Genomic DNA, 16,623 nt, shown 5'->3' on the forward strand with positions numbered 1-16,623 from the left:
ACTGACCAGGTCGAATGAGGGCCCAATCTGTACAGTGTGAAGGGTAGAGTCAATATTGAGAGTTGGTTGGACATTTTTGTAAACAGATGAAAAAAAGGTCGCAAAACTATTTGCGATTTTATCATCAGTAGTCAATTCCTCTCCGTCAAGAATCATAGACTTAAATGAGTTGTTGGATTTTTTTAGATCCTTAATGTACTTCCAAAACTGTTTGGGATCAATAGATAATTTTTCTTCCATTGAAGTTAAATGATTTTTAAAAGCTTCACTGATTTCATGTTTTACGATGGAGCGATAGGCTGAAAAACTAGCATAGTCCAAGTTGTGACGTGTTTTTTTCCATCGCTTATGAAAAATATGTTTAATTTTAATATTTGAAATAATACTTTTGGTGTACCACTTAGGATATACTCTGTGTGCCGTAGTGCGAGGTGTGGAAATGGGTATACACTTGTCGAATATATTGTAAATTAAAATAATTATAACTGATGATTTAAAACTAAACTTGGCGCAAACTATTTGTTTCATTCACATTCACATTCTTCTGTTATTCTGACTCTTTACATGACCCTACTCAAGTATTTCATTCACTTAATCATGCCATTTTTTTCTCAGGAATCCTGACCTTTTTTCTAAAGTTCATTTCTAACCATAACCTACATTAATTCAAATTATCGTAAAATAAATTAATGAACTAGAGATGGGAATATGTAACAAAACACATCCATTATCTTGTAAAAGTATGATCTATGCCAATATGAATGAAAACTGATGTCGCCAGTTTATAATAATATAAGATTTTTCAAGTTCCAGATACCAGACAGGCCAGTAAAATTGATTATCTATTCAAGAAAGAATTCAATAATTTCAAACAAAGTTAGGTTATGAACGCTTTTTTTAATGTGAATTCCGCACAAGACTCCTAACTGCTCCCAATCGTCTGGAGCCTGTGAGACTATGGCATCCCCATTTGGGGTATGTTGTGCGGCTGAAGGAAGTGTTGTGGAGAAGGAGATGGGGAAGAGAAAGGTAGGGTAGTACCTGGCTATTCATAATATAAATTAATCAGATCTGGGAAGTTGTAAAATACACGAAGTTGTTTGAGAATATTTACTGCTGAAAGTTTGATGGGGTTGTGCTCATCCTTTTTCAGCCATTTTCCAGCAATGTGTCAGGTATGTACAGGGTTTTCCAATAAGAGGTGTTATTTTGAATAGCCCGCTATTTCGGTAGATGTACTCTTTTGAAGCTGTCATTTTTTGACAAGTAGAAACTATGCCATTAACAAAATTGGAACGATACACGCTTCAACAACGCATTGAAATTATTAAAATTCACTTGAGTGAATCAAATGCAAATCATCTTGAGTGATGAGGCCTATTTCCACCTCGGTGGCTTCGTCAACAAGCAAAATTGTCGCATCTGGGGCTCGGAAAACCCATGAGTTATTGTTGAAAAGCCTCTCTATCCTTAACGTGTGACTGCTTTATGGTCTGGCGGAGTCATTGGACCTTACTTTTTCGAAAATGAGGCTGGAGCAACAGTTACGGTGAATGGATTGCGCTATCGAGAGATGATTAATGATTTATGGCCGGAATTGGATGGTATTGATCTGGACAACGTTTACTTTCAACAAGACGGCGCTACGTGCCACACAAGCAACGAAACCATTGAATATCAAAATAACACCTCTTATTGGAAAACCCTATACAAAACCATTATATAGCCAATGCAATAGTGGTCTTCGATGAAAAGCACTAAGCGTGTTGAAAGAACACGGCGTGCCGTACAACTTCTGCTGAAGTTTTGTTTCTTGAAAGCACACGTGCCACAGGAAAAGTTTTTCGGAAATGAGAAGAACCAGTCTCGTTTTATTTCTCTTATCAGAACTGCATTTGAACGATCACATATAACGACAATACAACCCGAAAAGAATGCTGACGTTCTCATAGTAACCACAACAAACTCCTTGTATTTTCAACACGATGCAGTCATAATCATTGGTCAGGATATCAACCTGCTGGTACTCCTCACAGTTCTCTCACCTCCCAACGTATATTACCTAACGCGTTGTACTCCAACAAATGTTTTAAACACATTGAAATAATTGAAAACATTTTATTCCTTCATGCCATAAGCGATAAGTGGTGCTCCGTTCGGTACGGTTGAATTGTGTGTTTTATATATATTTCATTATTTATGATTACAATAAATGTTTAAAAAGTCAAGGAATGCCATGTTTAAAACACTACACATCTGTTTCAATTTTTGACGTGATTTTGGTGGATTAGAACCTAGATTTCTAAGTATACCTAAAACTTTTATGAATCTTTATTTTCTACCAAATTGGTATCAGTAAAATTTTCACAAAATTGCACTGGAAACGAGATACTCACAAAAAACCACACCTAGTCATGCAATTTACTTGTTTTTTCAATTTACACATTTTTACTTCTTTTTTATCACGATACTTAATAGAGATGGAAGAAAAATATTCACTCAAAAGTTTTAGGTAATTTTATGTTCTACTAAATTTGTTAGGCAACTTTAGCCAAAATTTTCATTGGAAACGAGATATTTGCAAACAACTAGATTTAGGATGGTTTTTTCAAAATGGCGGCTTTAGCACAGGTGCGCCAAGGTCGAAAACTTGAATTTTACCAGTCAATAAAACATATTAAAAAAAAAAATTGGGACCACCGGAATAATTACGATGGCGCATCACTAATTACACTGGCCTATTAATAAACTTGAAAAATAATGACATCTATTAAATATTTTAACAAAAAAAATACACATTTTAAATTAAAAAATTATTGATTAGTAAAATAATTCTGGTACCTACCTATTCACTTCATCGATTGTGTGATCACTTCCAATTTTGAAAATTAAAAGTTCATTGGACTTGAATAATTATACGAATTTCGCTGGAATACAATTTCAAATCACGCATCCATGCACCGACAACCGAAATTAGTAAGAATTTTTAAACAGATGCTGACTTTGAACATGATGATATTTATACATAAAATAATAAATAACTGATTACTTAAATACTTTTTAAAGAAAATTATATGTATACAACAAGGACAGCGCCCTTGAGGTGATCTAAGGATTAAGGCTACCAAAAAAGGACAGCCAATAAACACACTAGTTTACTGTACAAAGGAATACAATGTTATAATGCGCTGTCGGAGACCGTAAAGTCTGCTCCAATAGATAGATTCTAGCTGCCTTCTAGGAACCATAATAATGAAAATGTAATTAATTAATGACGCCCGAGGAAGACATGGCACGACCAAGTGAATCAGATACTTGAGTCGGGCCATGTCAAGAGTCAGAATAATTTATTTATTTATTTACGCCTATTAAGGCTTTTACATACACATATATAACAATATTTAAGAAATTATACTCATAAATAGTGCAGGAAATGACTGTTTAAAACACACATATAAAAAAAATATTATTGAATTTGATCCACACAGTACCTATGTAGGTACAAAAAATAAATATAAAAAATCCAAAATAATTTTTTTCTTTCAGCCGACAAAATACTGTACTACTGTCAATTTAAATAGCTTTACCAAAATATTCCCCTACTTGATGCAAAAAACTTATAATAAGGTATGCTTATATAATGAAATTGATGTACTAAATATACCAACAACATCGGAGTATTTGTTTCCAAGCTCTTGAATCCGTCGCATAGGAGTGTGATATTGGGACGTTGAAATAGAATTGCTACAATAATATGGTAGGTACTGTCTTGTAATCGACCTGCTTGGAGTATGAAAAGAGATTACATATTATAATAAATCAGGGGTATCAAACATTGAATTAATGATTTTATACAAACAGGTTAAATCGGAAATGATTCTACGATCAGATAATTTTATTAAATTTAATGAACAAAGTACGTTATCGTAATTTAGGTTTCCTCTAGGGATGCCCATTTTAAAATTTATATATCTTAAAAATTTATTTTGGATTCTTTGAATCGCATGTGAATGAACCTCATAATTTGGGGACCAAACCGTGGAATTGTATTCTACATGGTAATAGTAGAGTACGTATGAGGCTATGGATGAATGTGAATGAGGTAAGGAGTGTGTGCCAAGACCGAGTTGTTTGGCGGTCCGTCCTCTCTGCCTACCCCTGCAGAAAAACGGCGTGATGGTTAGTTAGTTAGTTAGTTTATTGATTAGACATTTATAAACTTCGATTTACGTATGGCCAAATTACAAGCAAGGGTCTCTAAATTATTTACCTGTACAATCATTTCGAAATAAAAAACAAGTTCGCAAAATCGAGGGTGCAATCGAAATTTGGCTCCTGCAAGGAGGAACGTATGTGCTATGAAAATATGATGTAAGAAGGTAGAGTTTTTAAATTAATTAGGTACCCGTTCAAATTCTCAGAAAACGCCATTATTTACCCATTGGGGGTATTTACCTGGTTTCATACAGAAAAATAAACATTGCGTAAGAAGATAAATTATTTCAACCAGCCATAATTATTTCAAATCTCCCACTGACAATAAAAAAATACAGATTTATTTAACAGATGCGCCTGTCAAGCAGTTCAATCGGGATTTTTCTCCATGTGACGAATTGTTTAAGTCACTTAGTAAAAAGGGCAAAAATAAGTAGTTTCTGTTGAGATTTGTTATATGGGATTTTAGGATTTTCTTAGTCAGTGGAATAACTTAGCAGCCATAAAAAACTACTATTCTTTTAAAGTCAGGTGGAATAATTCTATAGCTGTCTCGCTCTATTTTAAAGAGGAGTTCTTACCGGTGTAGTTCAAGAAATATTTAAAACGTTTAGGCAGATACACGTGATGTTTACCGTCCAATTTGCATGAGACTTGAGGCTTGATCCAATTTGCAGATCGTTTTTAGTGACTACATGCTTACATACGTTCCAATCAGGGCCGGCCCCATGCGGGCGCAATTGGAGCAGTCCGCTCCGGGCGCCGAATTGCCTAGGCGCAAATGCTCTGATAATACCTGACAGTCCTAACACATCGCCCTTGATATTATTTTCATAAAAACGGCGCTACACATAAATACAAACCATCCGAATATTATTGATTACAATGATTACAGTGCACCTAGGCTACAAACTCCACTCGTTTTGACAAGGGGCGCCAAATTTTTACGCGCGTCAGGCGCCGCACAGTGGACGGAATGAAGAAAAAACACGAATTAATTGTTTGCTGGCTAAATATTAGTGCAATATTTTAAAAAAAATTTATTAATGAATTATTACTATTTTTAAGTAAAAATATTAATATACTCTTATGTAGAAATTTACAACGACAAATAATTCAATACAATTTGAAGTTATACAAATATCTGGGAAAATAAAACATATTAATCATAAATATTACATATTATAAGTCACTTCTATGAACACAAAAAGATGGGCAATAATCAGAAACACATATTTTATTAGAAATATGGTCGTATAGAAAATCTAGGTGCTATAGGTGTCTCCGTTGTCATCGAAGTCTAAATCATCACTCAAATTTCCAGAGCCATTGGACGAAATTCTTAGTAGACTTAAAACTTCAGTTGGTAACACAGAACTTTTTTTTTTAGGAAGTGGTCGAATAGAGGAAATTACGGGGTCTGATGAGATTAACAAATTATTTAATATATCTTGATTGGTGCTTGTTCTGGAAACTTTTTGGGCTATGATGTTCTCGGTAGTACCTTATCTCTTTATGCCTCGATTCTTGCACATCTTCACTTAGTTGTCCTATTGGGAGTAAAAAGAATTTCATTACTGACGTATTGTTCTTTCGTTAACTTTAAGCCCACAATAAGCTCTAAAGCCTCTTCCGGTGAGTATGGATTAAGGATGTTTTTACATTTCATTGCAAAAGCTTGACGTATTCTTGATGCTCGACAAGGTAAAAATGTTATCTGTTTTACGAGTTTTGCAGCATCACCTTTTCCTGCGCTTCGAAAACTCATTTCTGCTGCTAACTGGACTTCATCAAGAGTGCGAGACTAACAGATCGTGCACTTTTTTCTGCTTTGATCTAGAACCACTTTCTTGAAATATTTTTATTGGTCTACCCAAAGATTTGGAGAAAACTAGCTTTTCTTGCAACCACTCTAAATTATGTTTTTCAAACCTCACAATATAACTGCGGCTTTTTCTCCATTTCTTCATTAATTGTAGTGAAAATTTTTTAATGTTTTCGTAAAATGTAGGGCTCAAAATGTTAGAACCTGCCGCTTTGTGGTATTTTTGTGTTACGTAATTAATTAAAAACTCTTTTGATTTCACAGAAGTGGCATACCCTGTTCTTTTAATGCCTCGAATAATTCTCTCCGCGGAATGCATATAGGCCTTCCTGAAAATAACAAAATTGTTCAAGGAAGGACAAAAGATGATCACAATTTATATATGACATTAAAGGTGAGACTTCAGTCTACAATATGTATATATTCATAAATGGGAACAAACGATGTTTTGTTTCTAAATGCTAATTGAAATATGCATTTTAACAGCATAAAAATTAAAAAATAGTGTAAAATTAGATGTTAGTTCAAATCTCACACACATAATATATTGATATATAGTTTAGTAAATTAAATTAAAAATACCTTGAGGAATGTCAACCATAACAAACTTTTGTAAATATATCCAAATGTCACTAATTACACAACCGTCTCTGCTCACGCGTAGGAGTGAACTGAAAAACGCGATGCCGAACATCCAACTTAAGACACACTTTGCAGCGTTGCCAAACTTCCATCAAGCCTTATGGACATATTTAAATTAACACAAAAAATGCAGAAACTATTGTACTACACTAAAAAAAAAAATATTAAAAAAATTAACATTTGCAAAAACCACTTAATTCGCGTTTTTTTTCCATTGCGTCCAAAGTGCGCCGTTTGGTTCATTGCCGGCCCTGGTTCCAATCATGTTCCAATACTTGAAGTGACGCTAGTTCAGTGATTTGTCTGGGGAAATTTCTGTAGATCTAGGGGAGAAAAAACTTTGTTAGGGAAAAAGCACAAAATCTAGGGAAATTCTGAAAAGTTGACTACATAAGATCAACTTTGACTGAACTGACGAACGCGCACACTTACGTTCAAGTATGCATGACGCTTGAAGATTGATCAAGTCGGCAGAATAAAAAATCGATTCTGTCCTTAAATACACTTGTTATGCAAATTAACATCCACACACGGTCAAGCTTACTTGATCAAGTCTCGTCCAAATTGGACGGTCATCTTGATCGTGTGTAACGGCTAATAATTAAATTCTTTCCCTCCCATCCCAACCGATCCATTCTCATCACAATGGTTGTATTTACATTAATGAAGTTGATTTACCTATGATAAATTTTTACTTCATAGAAATTATTATTTATAAAAATTATTTTTCTACTTTCATACGTTTCCAATTTTTCAACCACCATACTAGTTATACGCCCGTGTTGCGGTGGTTGGATTACATAATGAAGAAGCATAAATAAACCACTCAAGAAGTGTCTAATGCAACTGTGTACAACAGCTAATTCTAGTTTCATTGACATAAAGTAAACAACACCGCAGGTAGCCGACACAAGTACATTTTTAACCTAACCAAAGTATATGTTAAATAAAGTTTTCCCGAAAGTGAATTTTGCGCAATCATTAATTGTCATCCCTAACAAATATGTATATTATTATAAAACCCACGCGAGGTTCCAAGATTAATTAAAAGATAAGGTTACGTGAATAGAATAAAGCGCTGAAATGTTAGTCAATTTATTTTGCCTTACAATAGAAAGCCGAGGATTGTAAAATATTCTATAAATCATATATTTATTATTTTTTATGATAAACTAATGTTTAAAAGACAAGGTTTTTTATGCATAGTATAAAGGCTAACAACATATTACTTTTAAGCAACAATTATTAGCCTAAAACACCTATATAAATTGAAAAAATCTTCCGAGTAAAGTACATGCCGCCGATGGAAATTGAACCTGCAGCCTTCCGATTGCTGGCCAGGTGCTCTACCAATTTTTACCAAGGGTTTTAAATTTGCCTACGTGGAGGCGAATTCATAAAGCACCTGACTGGAAATCAGAAGGTTGCGGGTTCAATTTCCGCCGGCGGCATGTATTTTGTCTTGGAGATTTTTTTAATTCACATTGATGTTTTAGGCTAGTATTTAATGTATAAAAATAATATTATGTTACCACATATACATATGTTCACCAACATAATGAGAATATGCGAGGAACAACGATACATTAATGGGAACAACCGTTTTTATAAGCATTATATTATTTCGTATTTGTAAAAAAGCGATTATAATGTATGTTTTTTTAAAGAAAGACAAACATTCCCAGGTTACGAATAATCTGAAAATATTTAAAAATCTCCTACTATCATCACAGTAAGCGGAAAATTTTGATAGTGTCGTGATGGAGGACTTAGCCAGCCGATGAATTGAACGCACTATACCTGGGTGGGACCCAGACACAATGCCAACTCAGCCACCGACCGGCCAATCCTTATGTGCAATATTTCAAAGTTTTTAATCAATAAATAATAAAACTATGTATCTCAGAATGACTAATTAGTGCTCAAATAAATTGTCAGTTATGAAAAAAATATGTGAAGTATTATGAAAATATAAAACAATGGAACCCTGAAAAACAACACAATGATTAAAGAAGTATTCGAGCACTGAAAAAATTAGATAAAAAATCATGTGAGTTGAGAGTTGAGTTGAGCCGCCAGAACGATATATTTTTTAATAATTCCGCTGTCACACATTTCGATTCTCAGCCATCATCGGTTCGGCGCCGCAAGCGAGTAGTTTGCGTTTTGTTTTCAAAGGGAATCCTTTATTGTCGCGATGTCATAGCTGGGCGTGTTTACTAGTAGTTAAATAATTAATTATACATTAGTTAAAACAATAATTGTGAAACTGTGAGTGTGGTGCTATTATATTCCAAGAGAACACGAAGGTAAATAACTTAATTTAATAACAAATACATAACCTAGATTTGGAACTTCGCACATTGCTGCTACATTTTGACGCTGTCAAAAATTCAAAGTAACGTCACATTATTTGTCACGTTTTTACTAGCGGTGGCTTCCACATTTGTTTTAACAAATTTAACGGGGAGCTATGCGTATTTATTTTGCGTTCTTATTATATAATTTAACGTGGTTTTTTTATTTGGATACCTCGTAATACTATTTTGACACTGTTAAAATTTCAATGTGAAGTCACATAATTTGTCAGGTCTTTGTCATCTTTTTACTAGCGGTGCCTTCCATATTTGTTTTAACAAATTTAACCGGGAATTGTGCCTGCTTGTTTGCTTTATTGTTATGTAATTTAACGTGTTTTTATTCGGTTAAAGTTCTTGTATTTGTCAGCCCATCGATGCTATATTTGGCGTGGTCACACCGGAAATATCAGCGCGCTGCTGTCACAAATAATAACTAAGAATCTGAATGCTTTTAACTAGTATTATAATGACTTCTATTGTAAAACATTATTTTATTTGGTTACCACGTTTAATGTGGCATTTTATTTAAATTGTACAAGTGTAAACAGTGCAATTTTACTAACCTTCGTCTAATCGAATACGACGAAACACAATAATTTATTTTTGTCATAATTACTAACCTTCGTCGAATCGACTACGACGAAACACAATAATTTATTTTTGTCATAATTTTGACGTTTATTAAACTACAGAGTAACTCACGGTGGCAAACAAAATTGTCTTAGATGGTAAATATACAGAAAAGTAGGACACGGTTAGGCACATTTTATTTTAAAACACTTTATATCAGTTAGAAACTATGAGAAACAACTATTTCAGTAACCGATAATGGAAAATAAGGCATTTTGAAAATAAGATGATTTGACGTATTTTATCCGAAATAAGAGAATAAAAAAACTAACCTTAAAAATTTCACATCAATAACAATGACCGCCAAGTGAAAATATGTTTTAATTTGAATGAAATAATCATTAAAATGCATTATTTTCCATTTTGGCAAACTGAAATACTTACTTCCCAATATTATCTAAATGATACCAATTTTTTTTTTCAAAAGTGCTTATTAACCGTGTCATGATGCCTTGATGCAAAACCACATCAATCCAGGCCAGAACAATTTTTTTAAAAGAAATACAAACATCCCTAGGTTAGGAATAACCTGACAATATCACAGTAAGCGGAAAATGTTGCTTGTGTTGTGATGGAGGACTTAGCCAGCCGAAGAATTGAACACACTACGACTTGGTGGGACCCAAACGCGATGTCAACTCAGCCACCGACCGATTGAATCAGTGTTGTCCAGTTTGGTTGTCTATGAATATACTACGAGTACTTTAAAATAAATTATTATGCAACAAGTAGGTCTGTCAGACCTGAAGTCAGCAGTTTTATGCAAATTGTACGACAGTCGTTAAAGGTTAATCATGAACTCATGAGTCATCAGTTCATTAGCATCATCTTTACGTGATTGCCTTAAAATTCAAGCACGCAACTGTACTATAAGAAGCGCCATTTATATAAAATAGCTTCACTACCGACTTCGCCCGTGTTTCAACACACTTTTTTCGACTTTAACAAAATTATTAAACAGTAATATAAATATGTTCTAGACAGAGATCTTCATAAGCTCATGGTTTCATAAGCTTAGAGCTCTATATCTGGTGATAGAAATCACATTTCGAGCTTAAAATAGCTGCGTTCTCCTAAAAAAATACAGAAAGAAAATGCTGCGTTAATTTCTAATCGTTTATTTAATCGTGTAAACATTCCTTTACAATGACTTGTCAGTTCTATTTTATCAGTCAATATAAAAAAAACGTATAATTTAATCGGAAACACGTGTGAACAGGGCTTTGTGGGTGAGTACACATTTTTACATGTAACAAAGTATAACAGATCGACATACTTATCTATGCAGTCGGGGGCGTTACTACTGTAGGTGTGTAGATAAGATATTGGGACAATCATTGCAAATTTGACGAATTGATAGTTTTTTTTTATTCATCTAAGATATTGAAAAAAGGGTAAATGCAGGTAACTTTATTAAGGCGATGTACTACGTCGTGTAATATTTTAAATTGAGTTGCTATCAATAACAACCCTTACGTAGATGGCGATAAGGTTTAAATTCCCGCTTAACACCATCCGCCTGTTTTGATTTATGCAAGAAAAAAACATGGTCAAAAAGTGCCTTTTATTTTATTTTGTGGATGTTCATTGTTCAGGCATAAATATTTAAATTTTTTTCGATCATTTTATAAATAACTTAATTTGCCACATTATACAATAAAATCATAACCGAAAATGGGTTCGTAAGTAGGAGATTTTGAACTTTAAAGCAGTTTTCATAGGCCTTTACATTATTTTTTTCTGGGCTTATAAAAAGACTTATCCAAAAAATACTCGATTATTTCAAAGGCCAAGATGTATTCTACTCGCAGTATTTAATTAAAGCATCTGAAACATTTCTAGGCGACCAAATTTTAAACCAAAAACACATGATTTTGCATTACTACGTATGGCATCGCCTTAATGGAGGATTGTACGCGGTCGACACAAACAAAAATTGTTCAAAAAAAGCGAAGCTAGCAGTCCACAATGAAGTGCTAGTACCTACCTTGATGTATGGCAGTGAAGCATGGAACTGGCAGAGGTAGAATGAAAGTCGACTAAATGCTGTGGAAATGAGATCCCTGAGGCGTATGTGTGTAAAAACCATGTATGTAAGCGTAATGATTAAGATTAAGAAAGGGACGCTCAGATGGTTTGGGCATGTAGAGCGAATGAACGAAGATAGGAGTGTAAGGTGGATATACGATGCAAATGCGAATGGTAGCAGAAATCGGGGACGCCCGAGGAAGACAGGGCACGATCAAGTCGACCAAATACTTGAGTCAGAATAATAGAAAAGTATCGGTGCCTTCGTCTCTTCTCTGCACTATAATTTGTTGTTATATGGGGTTCAATCCTCGCTGCCTACCCCTGCGGAGAAATGCGATAGTCGGTTAGCTATAATTAAAAATACGAATTTCGGTTGTGCCTCTATCTGTAAATCCGGTTCAATGAACTCTAGAACTTTTGCTTTGGATGTTTCATTTTCAAAATTGAATAATATAATATTTTTAACAGAAGATTATTCTAACTGCCAATTTCGACATTGGAACGGATTTTTCGAGGATTCAGACTATACTATTTAGGTACTAAGTGAAAAAATTTGGTTCCACCTTGTTACCTCTAATTGGTCCAATTTGACCTAACGCCGGACCAGAAACTACCGAATACTCTCAGTATCGCCCTGGTGTAAGACCACCATTCAGCATTGGAACTTATCCGTGTTTGGTAACCAGATCTGAATAGCCAGGTACTTTCTCACCTCCCTCTTCCCCATATTCTTCCCCTCCCCACGACCTTCAGCCTCACATCACCTACCCCAATTGGGGATGCTATAGTCTCATTGGCTCCATGAAGAAACACACACAAAATAATATAATTTTGAAGACCTTTTTTATTACCTTGATTTCAATTTATTAGTTTCACAATATCAATCAACGATGGCAAAATAAATTAACAATATTCGAACCAACAATAAGTTGATTATTTTTTTAACTAGCTGACATATACCCGGCGTTGCTGGGGTTATCCTTAGGAGATAGACACATACCATCACGGACTTTTCTGTAAGGCCACAGACATAGGAATTAATAGACGAGAAGATAATGGCGAGGGGTAAAATCAACTGTTGAAGAACGAAGGGGGTAAGGCTGACTGTGATTCGTCAATAAATCAATCTGACAGTAAATAGGCATCTCGCATTATAATATCACCATTTACTTCTTAAAAGTAAAATCTGCTTTTGAATGAATAGACATTTTTACATGGGAGCGCAAATTACTCGCCACGTTATGAACTAATTTGCGAAGTCCAAATTCGGCAAAAAATTTCTTCTATTTTCGGAGTCGAATATTTCGTTTAAGTATTTAGTTAAGACACTTTTATAAATGTTCATAATTTACTTCCCAGCAACCAACCAGCTTTGTGTTTCGCGTCCAGACGTTTCTCGATGTTATAGTATATGTTTCTACAACTGATCCATATTATACGATGTGAATATGCTTAAAATAAAGTAAAATAATGCTTTTATATGGAATTTAATACGACAATTGGGTTTATTCTCTTTTTCACATCTATTTTTACAAGTTTTCATATCACAAGTCAACATTTTGCCGTAAAATGAACCGATGATGCCTCGACCATAGTTCGCATAAGAATGATGACGTCACGTTTTCAAATTTCACTTGAGGCCATACGCGAGCACAGCCGGCTCCGATGGAACCGCTAGGGCAGGTCTACTAATATTCATATGTCTATGTGTAAGGCTTTTTAAAATATACAATTCCGTAGTACATTATTTTGATGTATCTCATAAGGTTTAGCCAGCGTTAATGTAAGCGCCCTAAAATATATTTTTACTACTTGACTGCAAAATATCGACTTATCTCTACTTTCTATAAATGTAATATGCATGTTTTATATATATATACTTTCCGGATAAAATTCTCTAAATAATAGTGAAAACCCTATCAAAATCTGTTGCCTAGTTTAGAAGAAACTATGCGCACAAACAGTCAGACGATAGCGACTTTGTTTTAAACTATTTAGAGATTAAAATTACCGTATCGGAAAAAATCGTTCCTTTTCCTATTTAACATTTCACAGATTTTTTGTATGTTTCATTATTTTTTCAAGAAGTTGTGAGAACAGCAATCTCTTATCTATAGTAAAATGATTTCAACGCATTCGTCAGTACAATACCGTTCAACAAACGCAAGCAATACCATGTAAGGCGATGCCATACGTAGTAATGCAAAATATGTGTTTTTTGTTTGAATATTTGGTCGCCTAGAAATGTTTCAGATGCTTTAATTAAATACTGCGAGTAGAAAACCTCCTGGCCTCTGAAATAATCGAGTATTTTTTACATAAGTCTTTTTATAAGCCCAGAAAAAAATAATGTATAAAGCCTATGAAAACTGCTTTAAAGTTCAAAATCTCCTACTTACGAACCCACTTTCGGTTATGATTTTATTGTATAATGTGGCAAATTAAGTTATTTATAAAATGATTGAAAAAAAAAATTTATTCCTGAACATCCACAAAATAAAATAAAAGGCACTTTTTGGCCATGTTCTTTTCTTTCATAAATCAAAACAGGCGGATGGTGTTAAGCGGGAATTTAAACCTTATCGCCATCTACGTAAGGGTTGTTATTGATAGCGGCTCAATTTAAAATATTACACGACGTAGTGCATCGCCTTAAATAGATGTAAACATTGTAAATGATATCCCATTCTCCTTGTTACATTATTATTGAAATATTGTAATAAAGGTTCCAGTCAATTTCAATTTTTGTTATTTTACTATTTGCAGTGCACTCGCGACGAGACTATACCCTAAATTAAAGTCAGTATCTTAACGACGTAAGTGAAGCAGCCGTGCACAAAAATATGCGACGCGCGGCCCTGGTGTATTGGAGAGACCTGCGGTTGAATGTGCCCTATCAAATCTCTGAAATACAATGGGAATCGTAACGACATATGTGATGAAGTCGTGTAAAAATAATATTCGGCACGCGGCCCGGTGTAATGGACGGAACTACGGTCGACTTTGCCCTAGCAGACCTAAAAAATCGATCTTTTCGTGGGATTTATTTAAATTATTTATGATGAACGTATTACTAAAATCTCAAATATTTCTATAGGGGATCCCTCGGTAAGTTACTAATTCATCATCTAGAAAAATAAAATCTGTTGCCCACTGCTAATTTTATATATAGTTGAAAAGCGTTTTATAAAATTTTCAAACCATTTTACATAAAATATGTTCATGGTCCATTTCAAGGTCCTGTTTTTATTAATCTTAAATATCAGTAACTTAGATCCGTGCGGATCACTCTAGAAACATTTGAGAATTTAGTAATACGTTCATCATAAATAATTAAAATGTGAGCGTCGAGCAAACCTCCGTTATTAGAGTATTATGTCACGTTAATATATTTATAGTATTACTTATAAAGATTCTCTAATACGCCGCTGCAGCGTTGGTATAGCTAAGCGAGGAAGAGGGCCCTAATAATATTTACTTGATTCAAACCTCGAAAATATGGTCATTTTCGCATTTCGCGTTTTGTTGCTAACTTCACGTTTCTTCAGATGACGTTTGTAATGTTGACCTGGTCTGTTTTTATTTGCATCATAATCCGGCCAATTTGATTATGCACCCAGTATTTGCTTTGTTCAATCGATATTTATTGGTGCTGCAAATGGGTATTACTGCTTTTTTACATTTTCACTACACTGAATAAGAGAATACAAGGAAATAGGATAAAAGAATATTAGGAAATAGCAGAAGAAAATACAAGAAGCAGAGTAGAATACAAGAAAATAGCATAAAATAATATTAGGAAATAGCAGAATAAAAGTCAAGTAGCAGAGTAGAATACAAGAAAACAGCATAACGCAATAGAACAAACAGAAGAAAATAGCAGAACAGAATACAAGGAAATATCATAAAAGAATATTAGGAAATAACAGAAGAAAATACAAGGAGCAGAGTAGAATACATGAAAATAGCATAACGCAATAGAGCAAATAGAAGAAAATAATGAAAATAGCAGAAGAGAATACAAGGAAATAGCACAAAGGAATATTAGGAAATACAAGAAGCAGAGTAGAATACAAGAAAATAGCATAACACAATAGAGCAAGCAATGGAATAGGTAACAAAAAAAAACAAAAGAGAATACAAGAACGTAGCAGATGAGAATACAAGGAAATAGCTGAAGAAAATGCAAGAAAGCAGATTAGAATACAAGAAAAATGCAGAAGATAATACAGGAGCATAGCAGAAAAGAATACAAGAGCACAGCAGAAGAAAAAACAAGAAAGCAGTGTAAAATACAAGAATATGCATTGACACAATAAAGCAAACAGTGGAAGACAAAAACATAGTAGAAGCGAATTCGTTTTTTTTTCAAACTCCGATAACGACCTCAACAAACGTTACTTTATTAAATAATAAATGCTTTTATACGTAGATGATCCGAAACACGTGATGTATGCTTAGTACAAATATACATATAATCCAAGGATGTGTGAGCATAATCTTAGCTAAGCGTAATCTGACCGCAAACTTGGCACACAACGGAAAACCAATTGACAGTAGTACTTAGTTGCAATGAAAATATAGCCAACGACATTGAAGTAGATGTTGGTGTGTCCGTCTACTCGAAGTAGGCTCAATTTTTGCTTACTTCTCGTGAAAAACATTTTTCAGTATCAAAATTCTTTCTTCGGTGAATAAATAGTTTGTGTTATTGCTATTAGTGATGGGTCATTTTGTTCACAGCGGGAGCCACGGTACCCAGCTTTAAATGTCCGTACCTACGGCTCAAAGAGACGACTCAATTGAACGACGGCTCAATTGAACGGGAGCCGTACGAACAATGAGAATACTGTGCTCGATAACGGAGAAAAAAGAGTATCGCTGACTAAAGCTCAGTTAAAAATGTGCTTTCAGGCAGTT

At 34.2% G+C, this 16,623-nt stretch overlaps 1 protein-coding gene across 1 annotated transcript in view; it reads left to right on the forward strand.

Annotated features, from left to right (window-relative positions):
- The first annotated feature begins 8,814 nt into the window (after positions 1–8,814).
- The window catches only part of LOC149411004 (putative multidrug resistance-associated protein lethal(2)03659), a 98,502-nt gene continuing 90,693 nt past the window's right edge, over positions 8,815–16,623 (forward strand). Inside the window, exon 1 of the mRNA XM_089647190.1 lies at positions 8,815–8,991. The gene's annotated coding sequence lies outside the window, so the exon portion shown is untranslated. The remainder of the gene's footprint in view (positions 8,992–16,623) is intronic.

Source organism: Hesperophylax consimilis, chromosome 26, assembly GCF_061612785.1.
Source record: "Hesperophylax consimilis isolate HC1 chromosome 26, BYU_Hcon_1.0, whole genome shotgun sequence".
In the NCBI taxonomy this organism is placed as follows: domain Eukaryota; kingdom Metazoa; phylum Arthropoda; class Insecta; order Trichoptera; family Limnephilidae; genus Hesperophylax; species Hesperophylax consimilis.